The sequence below is a fragment of the Zootoca vivipara genome, chromosome 4 (genome assembly GCF_965207765.1).
Source record: "Zootoca vivipara chromosome 4, rZooViv2.hap1.1, whole genome shotgun sequence".
In the NCBI taxonomy this organism is placed as follows: Eukaryota; Metazoa; Chordata; class Lepidosauria; order Squamata; family Lacertidae; genus Zootoca; species Zootoca vivipara.
Genome location: NC_142587.1, coordinates 43,605,815 through 43,623,179, shown reverse-complemented (window position 1 = coordinate 43,623,179; position 17,365 = coordinate 43,605,815). Strand labels below are relative to the sequence as shown.

The following is a 17,365-nucleotide window of genomic DNA, read 5'->3' as shown; positions in this document are numbered from 1 at the left end:
TGTACTGATTTAAAATACGTATCAGATACACATTATATTAGTAAAATTGAGTTAGACATTTAAAAGTGTTATGAAAAGTACTTCTGTCTAAGTTTCTTTGAGTTTTTAGGTTTTGTGGGAAGAATGTTATGATAATACGTAAGAATTTGTCTCTGGTGATTATGGACTGCATTCAGAGGGGTGCAATGCAGTTGAAACTCTGTAGATCAGTATCAACTTGCAAACATAGAACCCAGGTGGGCAGAAGAATCAACCTATATATTGCTAAGTAAGTTACAGTAGATTAGCAAGGACTCCAGTTGTTTAACAATAGTATAAAGGAACCTTTTTACAATTCTGAATTAGGCTGCTGAGATCTTGGGAGGGAAACCAGGAGCGTGTTTCTGGACTGTGAACTCATTTCTAGTACTGATTCCTGGACTGTGCAGGTGTTCACAGGCACCCTGCTTCATAATCTTGAGTGTATGTTGCCACCACCCAGCCACTATTTTGCACTTGGCTCTGGTTGGCTGATCTCTCGAACCCTGAGATCAGCCAACTAGAGCCAAATGCAAAATAGTGGGGGGGGGGGGAAATACCATAGATCCAATACTTCAGACACCCCAACCGGCTACAAAGAGCTGTGCCCAGTGAACTGACACAGAAGCAAGTGTGCTGTGTACCCGCAGAAGTTTCTACCAACTTCAGATCTGTGTGGCTGTTACATAAAAACGCACATTCAGATACAATATCCCATCTTCTTTGATACTGTTAGTATACTGGTGCATGAAACTGAAGGAAAAGGTGAGTACAGTTGGCATTGTGCCAAAATCTTTTTACAAAGGTCAACATAAGGAAGTTAGGGCTGATTTGAAGTAAATACTTCAGGTGCTCTGCAAGGTGGCCGAGTGAGACTGGCATAATCAATCCAAGTGGGATTCTGTTCTCACAAATGGAAGTGGGCACACAATTTTCTCTTGATTATCTTTGCAACTTTTTGAAGTCCTCCCCAAATCTGCTCCAGCGGTTTCTGGGATCCTCTAGCACAGCACAAGTTAGTGCAGGGTGCAGCAAGGGAGAGGGGGAATTGGCCTCTCCTCATTTATGGAAGCCTCCACTGTATTTAATTGACAAATGTGGTGGCATGACAGGTTGCAGAACTGACAAATAACGCCCCCCCCCATTCCATTTTCAGGTGCCTGTACTGGATCACAGCTCCTTTCAAAATGGGAAGGTACCTTCTGTTCACAGAAGTCCTCCTTTCAGTCATAAAAAAGATGTGCTGGATTAAAAGAAGTGACACTGGAGACAGTTGTTCTATGATAAATAAGCACTAGTGACTTCTGAGCAACTTAGAGCAAATATGTGTATTGTTTAGCATTTCACAGGGCTCCATAGTTTAAGACAAATGTCTAAGAAAAAAGAAAAAAATCACAACAAACCTGCCTTATTCTGGTTTCAGGAAAAATATAATTAGACATGGGAATGGGAAATGGATATCAACATTCTCCTTAGCTGGAGTTTCCAAGCTAGACCTAGGTAACAATTTGGACATCAGTATTATTGACTGACCTAGAAATTTTACTCAGGTGTAGCTGCTGCAGTAGAAGCAGCTGATCAGCTTCCTCAGTGGTCTTTATAACCTGAATGCTTATAAGTTTAAACATAATGCATAAATAGGAGGAGAGCTCCTTTTATATATCACCAGATATAGGACTGAAGCCATATGATAAGGCTTTTGCGAAAGTGTTCTCTCTTCTGGACTGCCTTGACATTTATTTTACTAAGATTTCAAGTACTCATGTATAAGTAAGACTCACAAAAACTGATTCAGGATAAACAATAAAAATGCTGGATTAAAAACTTATTGCAGGAAATATTATGCAATTGATTAACACAAGCTACTCTCCTGGAAGAAATTAACTGTAACTGAATCAAATTTAGATGGTCTGTCACAAAATGAATTAGAAATGTGCCTCATCCTCCGTAGCCAGCATGGAAATGGAAGCTATTATAGCCTCTTATAAATCTAGTAAATAATCTTGCATGGCTAATACCTTTTGTCTGTTAATTCAAAAGGCTTCCTTCAAAGAAGTTTCACTATCAGTTAGAACTAAGACATTGGTTCTTAGTGGTGCAAGTAATTTTTGTAAGAGTCATGTTTGTAAAATAAGTACGCATTCAAGAATGCTGCCTTTTTTCAAGGAAAAAACCCTGTCTTTAATTGAACACAATGTGGCATGCCATCACATAATTTTAGAAGATATTAAAATAAATAAACTGGAAAGATCTAATGCAATGTACAGAGCACTGTTATAAAATGATTCGACAGTTTGTCATTTTCATATATTTGCTTTAGTAGCCTGCCCTGCTGAAATTAATATCAGAAAAGTATTGTGTAGGAAGGCACATATTATAAATGGGGGATTATGAAAAAGGAAATGTCAGTATTGGTTTAGATGAACCAGCATATCATCCTAGCAATATTTTGCTGTTCAACCATCATTTTTATGCATTTGAGATTTTTTCAGAAACAAACAAAATGGGAAATGGAATTTCAGCTACATGCTGAATTTTGCTTCACAGAATCAGATTAAGAAATGGCCTTTCCTGCTTTTTGCCAGGGTATCCATTTTAGTTCAACTTTGCCTAATATGATTTTGTTCAGCACATTATCAATTTTAGCATTTGTTGGATAGCCTAATATACATTAATTTTACATAATTTAAGAGTAGAAAGCTAAAGTTCCAACGAATAAAGATAATAGACAGTAGCAGCAGCACTAAATAGGTTACAGTCCTATCTAGTGGAAATGTCCCTGAGAAAAAAAAGGATATGTTATTTAGTGTTAGAGACATCTTTGGCAATAATAGCAAGATAAAACAAGAATCAGTTAAATCTTACTTAAATAAAACTTCATACAGGAAGATCTAACCTGCAAATTCAATTGCAATCAGTTACTAATAACAAGACATATATGTGCATTATATTCCTCTTTGGTGTATCTGCACACAAACAACAGCAGCAAAGGGTCCAGTCCAGGCATCCCCAAACTGCAGCCCTCCAGATGTTTTGGCCTACAACTCCCATGATCCCTAGCTAACAGGACCAGTGGTCAGGGATGATGGGAATTGTAGTCCAAAACATCTGGAGGGCCAAAGTTTGGGGGTGCCTGGTCCAGTCTAAAAATACTGCAAATAAAAGCTAGCAAATGTGTTTACTAGGAAATACTTGTGCTCTTAAGTAAAAATGAACCTACCGGTAAGTAGATTTTGGAAGTTATAATTAAAAATGGTAGGCTCTTTCCCATCATTGTACAGCATGTCAATATTATCTACTTGTATTACAGTGGAACCTCGGGTTGCAGACGTAATCCATGACGGAGGCACGTCCACAACCCCGCAGCGTTCGTAACCTGCAACGCTGCGTCTGTGCACGCGCGTGACGCAATTTGGTGCTTCTGCGCATGTGCGAGCGGCAAAACCCGGAAGTAACCCTTTCCCTTACTTCCGGGTTTCCCGCGGTCCGTAACCTGAAAACGTGCAACCTGAAGCGTCTGTAACCCAAGGTACCACTGTATTTTCTTTCCAGAAGTTCCCACTTTAAATGTTTCACCTCAAGCTTGTATTCATAAAGTGGTTTTTAGGGCAAGCCACTATGTCTCAGCTTTATTGCTTTCCCCCAGGTAGGGATAGGGGAGAAGCTGATGCAGTTCACACTTTCTAAAACAACATACAAACTGAAACGCATCTATCCTTCAAAATTTGCACTTCTCTGAATTTTGCAATGCAGTTCTCCCACCAAATGACGTGTACAAAAATGTCTATATAGGATGGTAAAAGTGTGCATATAAATGCATATATGTTGTTGAAAATAACCTACACATATGCATTACATTAGAGAAAATTGTTTTGTAGAAATGTGTATATTAGGAGAAAATTGAATTTTGATTCAGACTTTTAAAAAGAAAATCGCAAACCAATGTGGAGAACTGAATTTAAGATTACCTCACGCAGGATAAGAAAAAATGAGATAAACCTAAACTGACATCCCTACCCCCAATATTTGAGAAATCTCCCTGAATTGGGCTCAGACATTGAGATAGCAGTCTGTAGACCCAACCATCAGAGTTCCACTGAACCTACAGTTTAATGAGGATCAAATCCTTAATGGTCTGTGGCAGTGCTCTTTTTCCGTTTCTGTGTATCAGTCTTACCTGACGTATAATTTTCACATCTCTTCCACCCATGACATGTACAAAGTCCTGATGTTTAGTATCTCCTAAGTTGTCAGAGATCAGTAAATGAGAGAGAGAGAATTAAAATAGCTTGTGCAAAGAATGTTACCCCACATAACGAAACCCAAGTCCAACTGAGCACACATTGATTTATCATAAAATGGTACTTTGTTGGTGCAGTTTTATGGTACATTCTTGCTACCACGTATACACATGGATAAGTCATAGTGGCTTGATTATCTACTAATCTTTCCTCTAATGTTTGAAAAGAACACACAAACTGATTTTAACACCATGAGATAACCACATCTTAACAGTGACTTTCCTCCTGTATTACCTTTGCCATGATCTTTTTAAAAATACAGGTATAATTCTCATATACCTTGAAATCGGGGTGATGTGCAGAATCCCTATGTAACTGTGGACAACATCAAACAAGACAAATGCCCTACATTGCATTTTAATGTTTCCTTTTTAAAAAGGGGGGAACAAAATCCCTGTCATTGGTAATTACTGTTGACAGTGTGGGCTTTGTAGCAATCTACAGACCTGTACTTTGTGCATCAACATTCCTTATTATTCTAATTAAACTGGAACATTGTGCCCTTGCGAATCATTAATGGGTTTTCATTTCATGAATGACATTTGCAGGAGTTAAAACAGGCAGTTCATATAAAGTCCACAGGCAACTGTGTTAAAATTAGCATCACCATAGCAACAGTCTTCCATCATTAGCATTCAGGGCTACAGGAAATGTTTTGTTGTGCTTTTGTTTGCAAATAAAGGATTTTCTCATACATTTTGCATTGGGGGGAATCTGACAAAATGCACTTCAGTTATATTAAAAATATTCCACAAAATGTGGTGCCTTTGATTTAAGTATTTGGGATTTCCTCCTCCTCCTGTGCATGTGATTTTATAATCTCTACAGCTGTATACGTCTAGCCTCCTGAACAGCTTTTATTCATTGCTCATGTGCTATTCTCCAGAAAAGCCTTGTGTAGTCTCTAGTGCAAGCATCCCCAAACTTCGGCCCTCCAGATGTTTTGGACTACCATTCCCATTTCCCCCGACCTCTGGTCCTGTTAGCTAGGGATCATGGGAGTTGTAGGCCAAAACATCTGGAGGGCTGCAGTTTGAGGATGCCTGCTCTAGTGTTTTTCATTGACCTTTTAGCAGAGGTAAATTTCCCCCTCTTCCTTCTTTCTAATGGGACGGTTCATACTTAAAATAATAAATTAAAAACTTCCATAAAAGGATGGAAAAATACAAGAGTTCCTCTGCCCTCATTTTCTGCCTGCTGGCAAGAGCCTGGGAAGGCTTAGGATGTCCAGTTACCTTTCCTTATGTTCCTCATTGACCCACTTTAGGATTGCAGCCTTATGAATGTATAAAAAACAGTATGAAACTACTATGAAAATATCAGTAGTTCTGAAGGGGGGAAAGTCTGCATCCTTTGTTTTTAGATATGTGTATACATCATTCAAAGCATGTATAATGATTTCTATGCAATTTCACCCACATTTTACCTACCAAACAAAACTAAATTATACTAATTTAACCAAAGAATATCATTTGAAAATTCCCAGGTCATGTTACAACTTTTTAGCACCCCTCATTTTTTAAAGTTGAAAGCTGAGAAATTCAACATGCCCTAAAGATGAAACATTTCCCATTTCCTGTCTACAGAAGGCAATACTAGTCTTACAATGGTGTTTGGTGGGTGGTTGTGGGTGGGTGTTTTCAGGTAGATAGATATTTCTGATGAAAGATTACTCATGGGAATCTTTTCAGACAATGTTTTTGTTCTACACATATTTTCCCCAATCAGTAAAGATGATAGGCACACAAGGTGGCAGGGCCCCCTTGGTGGCGGCCCTGGGTTGTGGAAGTGAACTATGCATATCCCTACAATGTAGGACTTCATAGAGCCTTTAAATTACTGTCTATTCTAGGCTGCCTTTCTACAACACTGTTTTGGGGTTAGTAGTTTTTTTTTTTAATTTCTAACATGTTACAATTTAATATCTCTGATATATATTAATGTGGCTTGCTGTATATGCCTAAAAGGCAGCCTTTAAGTATGTGAAATATTTTTGAAAAAAATCTAGCTAATTAATTGACTATATGTTTTAGCCTTACGTTGGAAACATGTTGTGTTGTGCATACAGCTAATTATTCAGAGCACAAGGGGTAATGGAGATAAGTTTAATAAATATGCAAACTTCCTTTTTTCTAAATAATACAACTTAATTAAGAGAAATGCTTCTCTCCAGTACTGGCCTAAGCACCGTCTTTGTGCTATGGTCCTTTATCCGTAGGAAAGCAAAAACAGTCATTCTTGGCTAGGCATGTTAATTCATACTTATCTGTATTTGCTAGTGGCCTGGTTCATATGTCACATCAAACCTTAGTTAAAAATAAGCTAGGGTTTAAAGTGGATTAGCAGTGTGCAAGCCACCTCTTTGTTCCTTTTCTGCTTTTGTTGCCATGCCGGGTGGGAAGCAAATCAGAGGCTGGCTTTGTGTTACATGCAAACCAGCATGTGTGGTTTGTTTCTCCTATGAACAGAAGCCAAGGTTTGTTCTTGACTTAACCACTCATGGTTTGTTTAGAGAAGACAAACCATGTGTGTTGGTTCACAGGTGACATGAAGCCAGCCTCTGGTTTGTTTCCTTGCTGGAATACTGAGGGAAGGAATGGGAGAAGAACAAAATGGAAGCTTCTTCACTTTAAGCATTTAACTGTGGCTTAAATGTGATGTGTGAACCTGGCCAGTATCTGGGTGGGGAAAACAAGGTGGTTCCAGTTTATTATATGCATTCCACCTGTCCAATGGCTTCTCTGTGACACTGTGCTAGCAGAATACTATTCTGCATAGAAAGGCAGGTTATTATTTTTAGCAAAACTTTTCTTGAAGGGTAAAATTCAAAAAATGAAATACATAATAATGCTTCTTTGGAATTTGAGGCTAAATCCAGTACCACAGTGGTTTTCAAACAAGTTTAACATATAGCCCATGCATTTTATACATATCCTTTACAAAACCAGCCTTGTAGTTTCCAGAGGGTTAACCAACTAGCCAGTTTAGTATGTTTAATCAAAAGCAGTAAAAATTCCTATGGCATCTTAAAGCCTAACAAATTTATTATGGACTAAATGTACTCATGGACTAGAATACATTTCATGAGATATGGCAGTTCCAGGGTTTTTTTCTTCTTCATTTAATTAAAATTCACATGTCATTAAGAGCATAAAAGTGCTAGATTTCTAAACATGTAATCATCTACTTTAATGTCCTCTAAGATGCTCATCCAAGGCTGCAATCCTATGCATGCTTCCCCAAGAAGAAGCCCTTATTGGATGAAATCATTCTGAGTAAACGCCCAAAAGTTTGGACTGCAAGCTTGCAGTCCTGTACATAGTTGCTGAAATCATAGTTCTTTTGAATAAGTGTGCATACAATTGGGTTGTATGATGCATATTTAGAATAAGCTTCCTGAAGTGCTGTAGAGGAGAAATAGAATAACTGCTAACCTCATTTATACACCTACATGTGCACAATCACTCATTGTTCTTCTACAAAAGCAGCTTGTAGTCCTCATATTTACAAACTTGATTTACCACTTTTTCTTTTTAAACCTTGTTAGGATTCTTTAATTTAATTTTATTTCTTTTTTGTCTCATATTTCACTAAATTGAGGGAAGTGCTTGCTGCGATATTACACAGCTGTCCTTTCATGGCACTGGATATCACCACTGATTGCATCTTATAATTATATTCATTGAATCCGTCATGAAAATGGCATGGTTTTCTGCTAAGCATCCTATAAAAATGGCCTCACCATCACCCCATTAAAGCTTGTGCTGAAGCTCTTATTCTACAGTCCATACAAATAAGTTGGAGACACTTACTTAACTATCACATTTGAAAATATTCCCCTTAAATGGTGGAGCTCTAAAAACTCCAAAGGAGCATTTGCACTGACAGGCCTGCACATTCCATTGGCAAGCGGGGGAACATATCAGTATCAAGCTCAGTTCAGTTTCTCGTTATCTCTGGAAAGCTTTGAACTACCTAATGTATAATATATAACTTCCAGCATAATAAGCATCTTGATGTTTTTCCTTTCACTTCTTTTACTGAGATATTTTTTTTCAAATATTTGTCCTGATTTTTTATTTTTATTTTGCTGTTCCTAAAAATGTGGTTGCTTTGATCACTAATTTATTTTAACACACCTAGACAGACGACATATCAGCTGGAGTTTATTGTGCCTTTTTAAAAAAATGCTGTTCACAGTGCTATTGTTAAACATGTGTTTCAACTTTCCATTTGACTTTACTTTGGGATGAGTTACTTGATTTTTAAATGTAAGCCAGACATAGGGCTTCCATTTGTATAAACTGAAGGCTAGAACATTGCTTCCTTTGCAAATAGAGAGCAGTCCCCACAACCTCCTATGCCATCATCACCTTTTCACATATTGCTGTGCTAGATACAGACTAAAATGCCAGACCAATCAACCTAACACACCCCTCCTTGCAGGCTGTAACAACCCAGCCTTTGTAAACGATGTGTGTGCATATGATACACTGGAGAGGTGCAAACTGCTGACTAAGGAAGGGTTGGTGTGACTGCCATAGTATGTTAAAGAGAGAAACAGAACAGTACCAAATGTGGAGGCCCTTTGGCAGGTTAGAGTTATGCTAATATTCTTTGGGCATCCCTTACGCATCTTGCTTTCGGTGCACAAAGAGGGCAGGATTGCAACTCAGTTTTGTTTTGTTTTTTTTAAAACTAGTAGGTACCCCTTAACACTCCCTTTCTTGTGTGCAGTATTATTATTATATTATTATTATTATTGATATTTCCTCCAGTACTTGCAGAAGGTCAATGAAAAGAAAGGGGTAATAGAAATTATCTGTATTGGCCTAATTCTGTAGATGTTTTTATTGTTATATTCCTTCAGGAGGTTTCATTGATGAAATAGATAAATTTAATTTCTTGAAGGATGGATGAAGGAAGCCCATTTTAATTGATTATAAAAACTGACAAGTGACAACTTGCACAGTGCTTAACCACATATTTGGACATTTTTCATTCTGCTAATACCCAATTTGACCACAATATAAAAATCAACCATATTAATCTGGAACAGTTCAGTTAAGATGAACTGATAAATGCTCTGATTTTTTGTGGACTACATATTTTATTAGCCTATGACTCGGACATGGGCTGATACTTTTTAATGGCCTTCAGATTTAAACTCATCGACTTTCATTACAGAGCTGCTGTACTTTGCTGCAGCTCTGCAACTGCAGATTGAAAAGGGAAAGGAGAAATGTTGCCAGGTCAGCAAAGTAAAGGTAGAGATGTCATCACTAAAATGTTTTATTTTTGTAGCACAAATTCTTTTCTTGGCTGTTCTGTGACTCATTGCATTAAGCAGGAAAAACTTTGTTTCAACTGGCCTTGCTTGCTATATCCAAATGCCTGACATTTTTTTATATACGACATTAAAGTGGGAATGACTATCTTCCCCTTCTAAGCAGAGGTTAAATGGTCATCTGCCATTGATGCTTTAGTTGAGATTATTGTAGTGTAGGGGATTGGACTCACTAGATGACCCTTGGGGTGCCTTCCAACATTACAATTCTATGATTCTATGAACAAGCCATCACATTTATTGCAGTATGTTCCCTTTATATTGTTTAGAAAAATATTGATCACATGTAGTACTGTAAATATTTATTAAATAAATTGACAAAACTAAGTACAATATTACAGAATGTGCGGGGCAGAAAACACCATCTTCTGTGGCCCTGGTTGGTGGAAGATAATTATCAAGGCAATAACATATGTAAACAAGAAGTATATACCGTATTTCAAATACTCTGATGTCTCTGTTGTTACCATTACATTCTAATGGCATGAATACTTTCCCACAAAAAACTTGCAGAGGAATTTGCAGCTTTAAATATATTTAACATTGGAGACTGGTGGGCATAGTTAAGAATGTGTAAGATTTGTGACCTGGAAGCTGTCTGCGGACAAACACCGGCTCCCTTGGCCTATAGAGTGAGATGAACACCGCAACCCCAGAGTCGTCCGTGACTGGACGTAACTGTCAGGGTTACCTTTACCTTTACCTTTAATGCTCATTTGAAGTACAGTGGTACCTCGGTTTATGAACACAATTGGTTCCAGAAGTCTGTTCATAAACTGAAGCATTCATAAACTGAAGCGAACTTTCCCATTGAAAGTAATGGAAAGTGAATTAATCCGTTCCAGATGAGTCCGCGGCATTCGTAAACTGAAATTTCGTAAACCGAGGTGTTCATAAACCGAGGTTCCACTGTACATACTTTTCAGTGCAAACCTAACCATGTCTACTAAGAATTAGGTCCTTCTGAATTCACTGGGGCTTACACCCAAGAAAAGTAGGGTTAGGACTGCAGTCTAAGGCCTTGTGCCCCCATCCAGCTGAGGATCCAATACAAATAGCAATTAATCTTAATAAGCACTGCCTGTGTAACCATTTGTGTGTGTTGAAGTCTGGAAGGCCGTTAACATTTCTTTACTACCTTTTCTTAGTAAAGGACTATAATTTCCCCCAACAACAAAGAATTTTGGTCTCTAAGGCAGATTTTACCTCCAGATGTGAAGTATGCCATACAAATAGATTTTGAAGAATTCAAATGGCAGAAATAGGTCTATTTAAGTTGAATGTTTTGGTATTCACAATTTTATGATGTAGAAAATAGATATCTGTGAAAATGTATCTTATCAATCATTAAATTATCACTTTTTTGTCAAGGGTAAATAACATTTGGGCTCTTATCCTATTAGCATAAGACTCTGAAAACTAGTGGGTGTGATATTTTAAGAGAACAATTTTTGGCCCAGGGGCTGCTTTCTCTTCTCGGCAACTTTCCTGGGGCCGCATGCTAGCAGTGGGTGGGACCACAAACAAACATGAGTGTAGCAATGAATGTTGCATTTTACCTTTGTACAACAGACTGCTTTCTAGACATACTCCCACATCCCTCTCTATCATCCATCCATCCAGGCAACAAAGAGACTATCAGAATTCAAGGGCACACTCCACATTCATGGATGGTGAGAAACAGGGCTGGTGTGGGATATGGCCAAGGGTGGGGAGGCGTGTAGCTAGGAAGGAAGTGTGACATGGAGAAAGCCCTGAGGGCATTCTAGAGGCATTCAACTGTGCCATCTTGAGATTACTTGCATAAGTTTTAAGACAAAGCATTCTGCGTAACCCTTTTCCATGAGTCGAAACTGCTTATCTTCACACAAGGTGCTCCTATTTTCCACTAGTTTTCCTACTTCACCAGATCTGAGATATGCACTTTATAAAATGAAAGTTACCTGCTGTGATTATTTTTAGTAAGCAGCATTGCATTTTCTGTAATATTATAACTGGGATAGTAACAAGAACCAAGAGTTTTGCTTTACTAAGAATGCAGGTGGCAACCTGATTTTTGCATCTGGGACTCTAATAGGATAGGTCTTGTGCCCTGATATCCCTGAACAAATACAAGTGAAATACAGTATTATCTTTGTGGTTCTATCCATAGGCTCAAGAACCATCTCAGCCTCATACAGTTTGCCTCCAGACTTTCTTGAGTGTAAATAAAAGCTGTGGAGCTGTCAGCATAATCTAAGCCAACATATTAAAATTCTGTGCTGCCTTGGGCTTATTATGCAACCTGCAAGCCTAATCTTGTGATGGTGTGTGTTTGCACACACATACATGCAGAAGGTAGATAACAAATGCTAGAGAAGAAAAAAGATTGTGTGGTTTCTGAAGGTCACAGAATCTTTAATTTGTCTCTCCCCACCCCCACCCCCAACTTACTCAATTAAAGTATTAGCGGATACATTGAATGATATAACAGAATGTGATATTATGTATGTATATGGAAATAGAAGGAGTGAAAGCAGACACAGATTTCTGCCCTCCAGCTCTTCAAAAGTGAATTGGATGGTATTAAATAAAACCTTTGGCTCATGGCTAATACTAAATATAATTTCTGTCTTAATGAAATTTTCATGTTTTGATTGAATTTCCATTTGAAGTAGTTACAAACATGTATCTGCAAAGCAGGCAAAAGTATTTCAACAAAAATATGGCTGTCCAAAGGTAATTTGACTCTTTGCTACTCAAGTGGATGAGGTTATTTCGATTTCTTTTGTTTGTTTTTGTTTTTCAAAAAGGCAGATGCATAGAAAATTAACTTTCACAGCCCAGCTCATGGACACTATGACAATTCACACCTACTGTTTGGTACAGATTAAGAAGTTATTGCAGCGTGATGTGACTGAAACTGAAATTCATTTGTCTTGCAAAGTAAAATTGTCAACTTGAGTAAAAACTTGCTCTCAGCATGGATCAATTTGTAGCTTTTCCTTCATTTAAGGCCGCAGTACTCTTTCTTCACCACCAAAATGTCAGTTATCATTCTTATAGCGCCTCACAAACAGATTTCAATAAACTCCCTAAATCAGCAAGACATTTAAGTACGTTCTTGGCATCAGTTGAAGGAAGTGGTCTGAACAAAAATAATGAATGTACTTCAAACCTGAATTGGAAGCTAAAAAGAGAGACAGCTTGAAGAGTCCATGAGTTTGCAACAGAAAATTCTTGCTGTTTCTCTGAATTACAGCAAAACTGCAGTTTTGGTTTATGAAATGCTGTGAATGTACTTGCCCTTTTTTAAAAAAGGCAGGTGCTGAAAGCAGCTTTAAACATCTTATCTTGTAAAAACCTCTAATTGTATTAGTGATTATGGTTGAAAACTACAAGAATCTCTGGTGACTGGGATGATACCCACAAATTACATCAAGTAGGAGTACCATTGCATTGTGGGTAAATCCAAGGAATTGAGGAAGAGGCTGATGGCTCCTATCACAGAGGGGGCAGAGCAGGCAGCCTCACCAGAGTCCCAGGGACCATGATCTAAAGGAAAGCACATGCCAGGAGGAGGGAGATGTAATGGTTATCTCCTATTCTAATGGAGAAAGCCAAATATTTATTTCTGTTAGAGAATGGGGAAAATATCCTATGCTAGTCACCTGTGGAGTGTCAAAAGGGACTGGGAAGTTGTGGTCCAACAACATCTGGAGGGCCCCAGGTTAGCCAGCCCTGAACTGGTGAACTCAGCATGGGTGAGAAAATCTAGCTAATGACAGTAAGTGAAGTCACTATCTGGGTCACCAGTTAAAAATCTGGACCAGTAAGGCTATAATCCTATATCCCCTTTGCTGGAAATAAGCTCCACTGAACTCAATGCTGCTTACTTCCCTAGAGGCACAGGTTCAACTATAAATCACCTAATTTGTGATTCTAATACCAGGCTTCTGTGACATTTTGGGACTAATTATGGATTCTCTCAGATTTCATGGTCTACTCATGTGAGCAGTGAACTCACACAAGAGTCTGCATCTTTCCATTTAATTGATCTGAAACACTGACATGTCAATCTTTTTTTAAAAAAAATCCCAGGGTGGCTCACATAAACTGATAAAACAGTAATAAATACAGTAAAACCTGTTATTTAAGAAAACCCCAACACTTCAGGAACCAGCAGAGCACAGCAAAGTGAATAAAAAAACAGCAGAATCAATAAAACCTAATTAATTGAAACAAGCCATAGTAACATGTTTGTATACCTAGACAATCTTCTCCTAATGTTTGGAAGGCATCAGATTTGGCATTCCACCCAGCTAAGAGACAGGTGGAAACTTGGAGGAAGGCTTCTGATGATGAGTGCAACCTGATAAGGAACAGGTGATCTTCTTGTCCCAGCATACTCTGCTGGACAAAATAGTACACTACTCATGTCATCAGTTTAATTAGACAATTCAGTCTCTGACATATACTCTGTGAATCTGAGCAGGGCCTGGAAAGCAACTGGTTGGGTGAAATTTTAGTAAGTTTATATGCTACTGTACCATTTAATCTCTCAGCAAGGGACAAGGCCATTTGGTTGTAAATGGACCTGCAGTTCAAAGGGGAAGACATAAGCTTGTTTTTAAAGTTACTATTGATGTGCACTATCCCTCCCATAGTTATTTGCAGGGATAACTGTTCATTTGTCTAGCATAGACATTTCAAATTCAGATATTTTTTTTCAAAGTAAAAAAAGGTTGTGTCATAGAAGTCACTCATAATGACATTTATCTACTTCAATTGATCTGCTTGTTTCTAAAGCTGGAAGAGCAACACTCTCTAACTTGTACCATAGAACAGATGTTTAGACTACAGTGGTCCCTCGACTTACGAATTTAATCCGTTCTGAATGCACATTCGTAGGTCAAAAAGTTTGTAAGTCGAAAAAAGTGGTTTCCCATAGGAATGCATTGGAAAATTGAAAATTCGTAGATCGAGTAAACCGGATCTAAAATTTGTAAGTCGAGAAAACCCCATCTAAACCGCAACTGATTTCCTTTCGGATGTCGAAAAAAACGTAAGCGTGCGGCCATTTTTTTTCATTCGTAACTCGAAATTTCGTAAGTCGAGTACTTTGTAAGTCAAGGGACCACTGTAGTTCATTGCAGCTTATCTCTGGAATGATTAATCCAAGTCAGTGATAACATGGGGTAGATAATGCAGCCAAATTGTATCAGAAACCCCAAATGTGCTTTCAACGAGTATGCCAGTTTTATTGTTTTTACTGATATAAGTTTACTCAACTAATCACATGAATACTTAATAGTCTAATGCCCACATATATAGGTAAGGTTTTTAAATAATTATTTATAAATATAAGCAGAGATGAGAAACAAAAGGTTGACAATATCATAACAACAGCCTATGGTACAATCTAATTGGTCACAACTTTAGATATAACATAAAACAGAATAGCTCAACTGGCACAAAATTTAATGTTTATAGAAAATTAGATTATATTGCATCTTCCTGATCTCACTTTAGTGAAAATTTACTAGTCCCAGAATTGCAACAATATCAAATGTTTGGAGAACAGCTTTCACTTGAACCTCAACTGAATACAAAGCAATAACCATCAATGTAGGGCTGGCCCACCAATGAAGTGAGGTGAGGCAGTCTATTTGAGGTGGCAGATACTCCGAGGAGTGTGCCACTCACCACTGCACCACACTGTCCTGCTGCCACAGGTGTGCCCATGGTAGAGCAGGAAGCAGCACATGGAGGGTACCTCAATAGCAGTAGGACGGTGCAGTGGTGGGGCGGGGGGTGTTGCATGAAGTGGGAAAATGTCCCAGCCTAGCCCTGTATCAATGCCGCTTTTTTTAGAGTCAATCCTTCCTGCTTTTTGCCTTTTTAATCTCTTTACAGCAAAATCCTATTCATGTCTACTCAGAAGCAAGTCCTATTCTGTTTCATAGAATTTGGTCCAAAGTAAATAGACATAGAATTGGAGCCTTAGGCACATTTGGACTTTGACCAATCATAGATACCTCTTAAAGTTTGTCCCTATGTTGATTTTATAATTAAAATGTTTAATTAAATGGCAAATGAAAGTACTGTAAGATCCTTGTTCCACTATCTGCAAAATATCCAGAAAGAAAATATCACCAATTAAGCTACAATTCTTTACCCATTTACCTTGCAGTAAAGCCTGTTTGGCATGATGGGACTTCCTTCAGATTTTCACAATAAGCTTGAGCTATAAATCTTGCTGTATTTTCTAGGAAAGTGTGCACCTAGGTAGTTCGAGAGACAGCAGTAGATCAAAGGATATTCTAAGAAGCAGTGATCACAATGATACAATTATTTTGTTAGTATATGTTGCTCATAATGTCACTTCACTAAATAAACCATTTAGTCTCTAGAGACTTCAACGGAACAAAACAGGTCAAAATTCCTATGTACAATCAGAAGTATCAAAAATGACAAATCCTGTTGTCATTTTTAGCCATTTAAAATGTGGGATGACACAAATATACACACTTTCTCCTTGACATATTGCCCTATACGGTCCATTGGGTTTTAAGATTTTCCAGGATCCTGATATATATATGGCAAGGGATACATAAACTCCATCAACACACAGAGGAAGTCCTGCGACTCTACTCTGTTATCTGCTAGAGGTGAAGCCAAATACAACACAAATGTCAGGTTCACACTTGGCTAAGGAATAGAGCAAGGCAGATGAGTTATTGGGGTATTGTGGCATCTCATAATAAATGGTTTCAACCCTTTTAGAAAACACTATATAAATAGGGAATTTTTCCATTGGTCCCAAATGAGCTGTGCCTATTATTTTACATGGATTTACTTTACAGTATTTTATTTATTGCTTCCCTTAACTGTCACTCATCATCCCCACTCAAATCTATTTCCTCTGGAGCAGAGCAGCAATTTTGTCATCTTAGGGTAGTTTTGTCATTGTTCATTTCATGTTTTTGTAGATAGGACAAACCAAGAGATTTTATAGATTTGTGTCAACCAGTCAAAAGCATATAATATATACTATATATATATGTGTGTGTGTGTGTGTTCTGAAATTGTAAAGCTAGTCAGTGGGTTTTCTCTCTTTTCTTTTCATGTGTGTTTTTCCCCCATTTGTTATTCAGCTGATAACATTTTGATGTGGAGATCAAAGAGTTAATTTGCTTTTGAATTGTGGAATGACTCAGATTTCCCCTTCAGTGTTTTTGATTTTTTTTAAAGGGTGCTGTGTGGGTGTAAGGTAGAAAAAAGCGCCAAGAGAATGGATACACTAATTGGGGTTTTCACCTGCTGTGAGTCTAATTGAATACAATGCTTTATTTGTTGCTGAAGGAGAAAGAAGATTATGCAAAGTGCCAGAATTTCAGACTAGTTTTTATACTCCTAGTACTTGGTAACAATGCATGGGAAAAGAAGACAGAATGTGCCAAAGGACAGCTTCAATTTACTATTAAGGTGGACTGGGAATTGAAAGCTCTTATTGAATCTGACTGCTGGTCACGTTCTCAGTAGCAGTTACTTCAGAATGCTTTGACTCAGGTTTCATTACTTCTGAGGCAATCTGATTCTCCTTATTTCTGTGGGATTAGGAAAAACATGTAAACATAATTAAAAATAAATTTCTAGATGTTTTAGTTATTTTAGTATTTTGTGTGTAAATACATAGTAAAGTGGAGCAGGGATCGAT

The 17,365-nt window shown here is 37.9% G+C and overlaps 1 protein-coding gene across 15 annotated transcripts in view; it reads left to right on the top strand.

Annotated features, from left to right (window-relative positions):
* The window catches only part of DMD (dystrophin), a 1,006,777-nt gene that overhangs the window by 896,360 nt on the left and 93,052 nt on the right, over nucleotides 1–17,365 (top strand). The gene's annotated exons all lie outside the window — the stretch shown is intronic.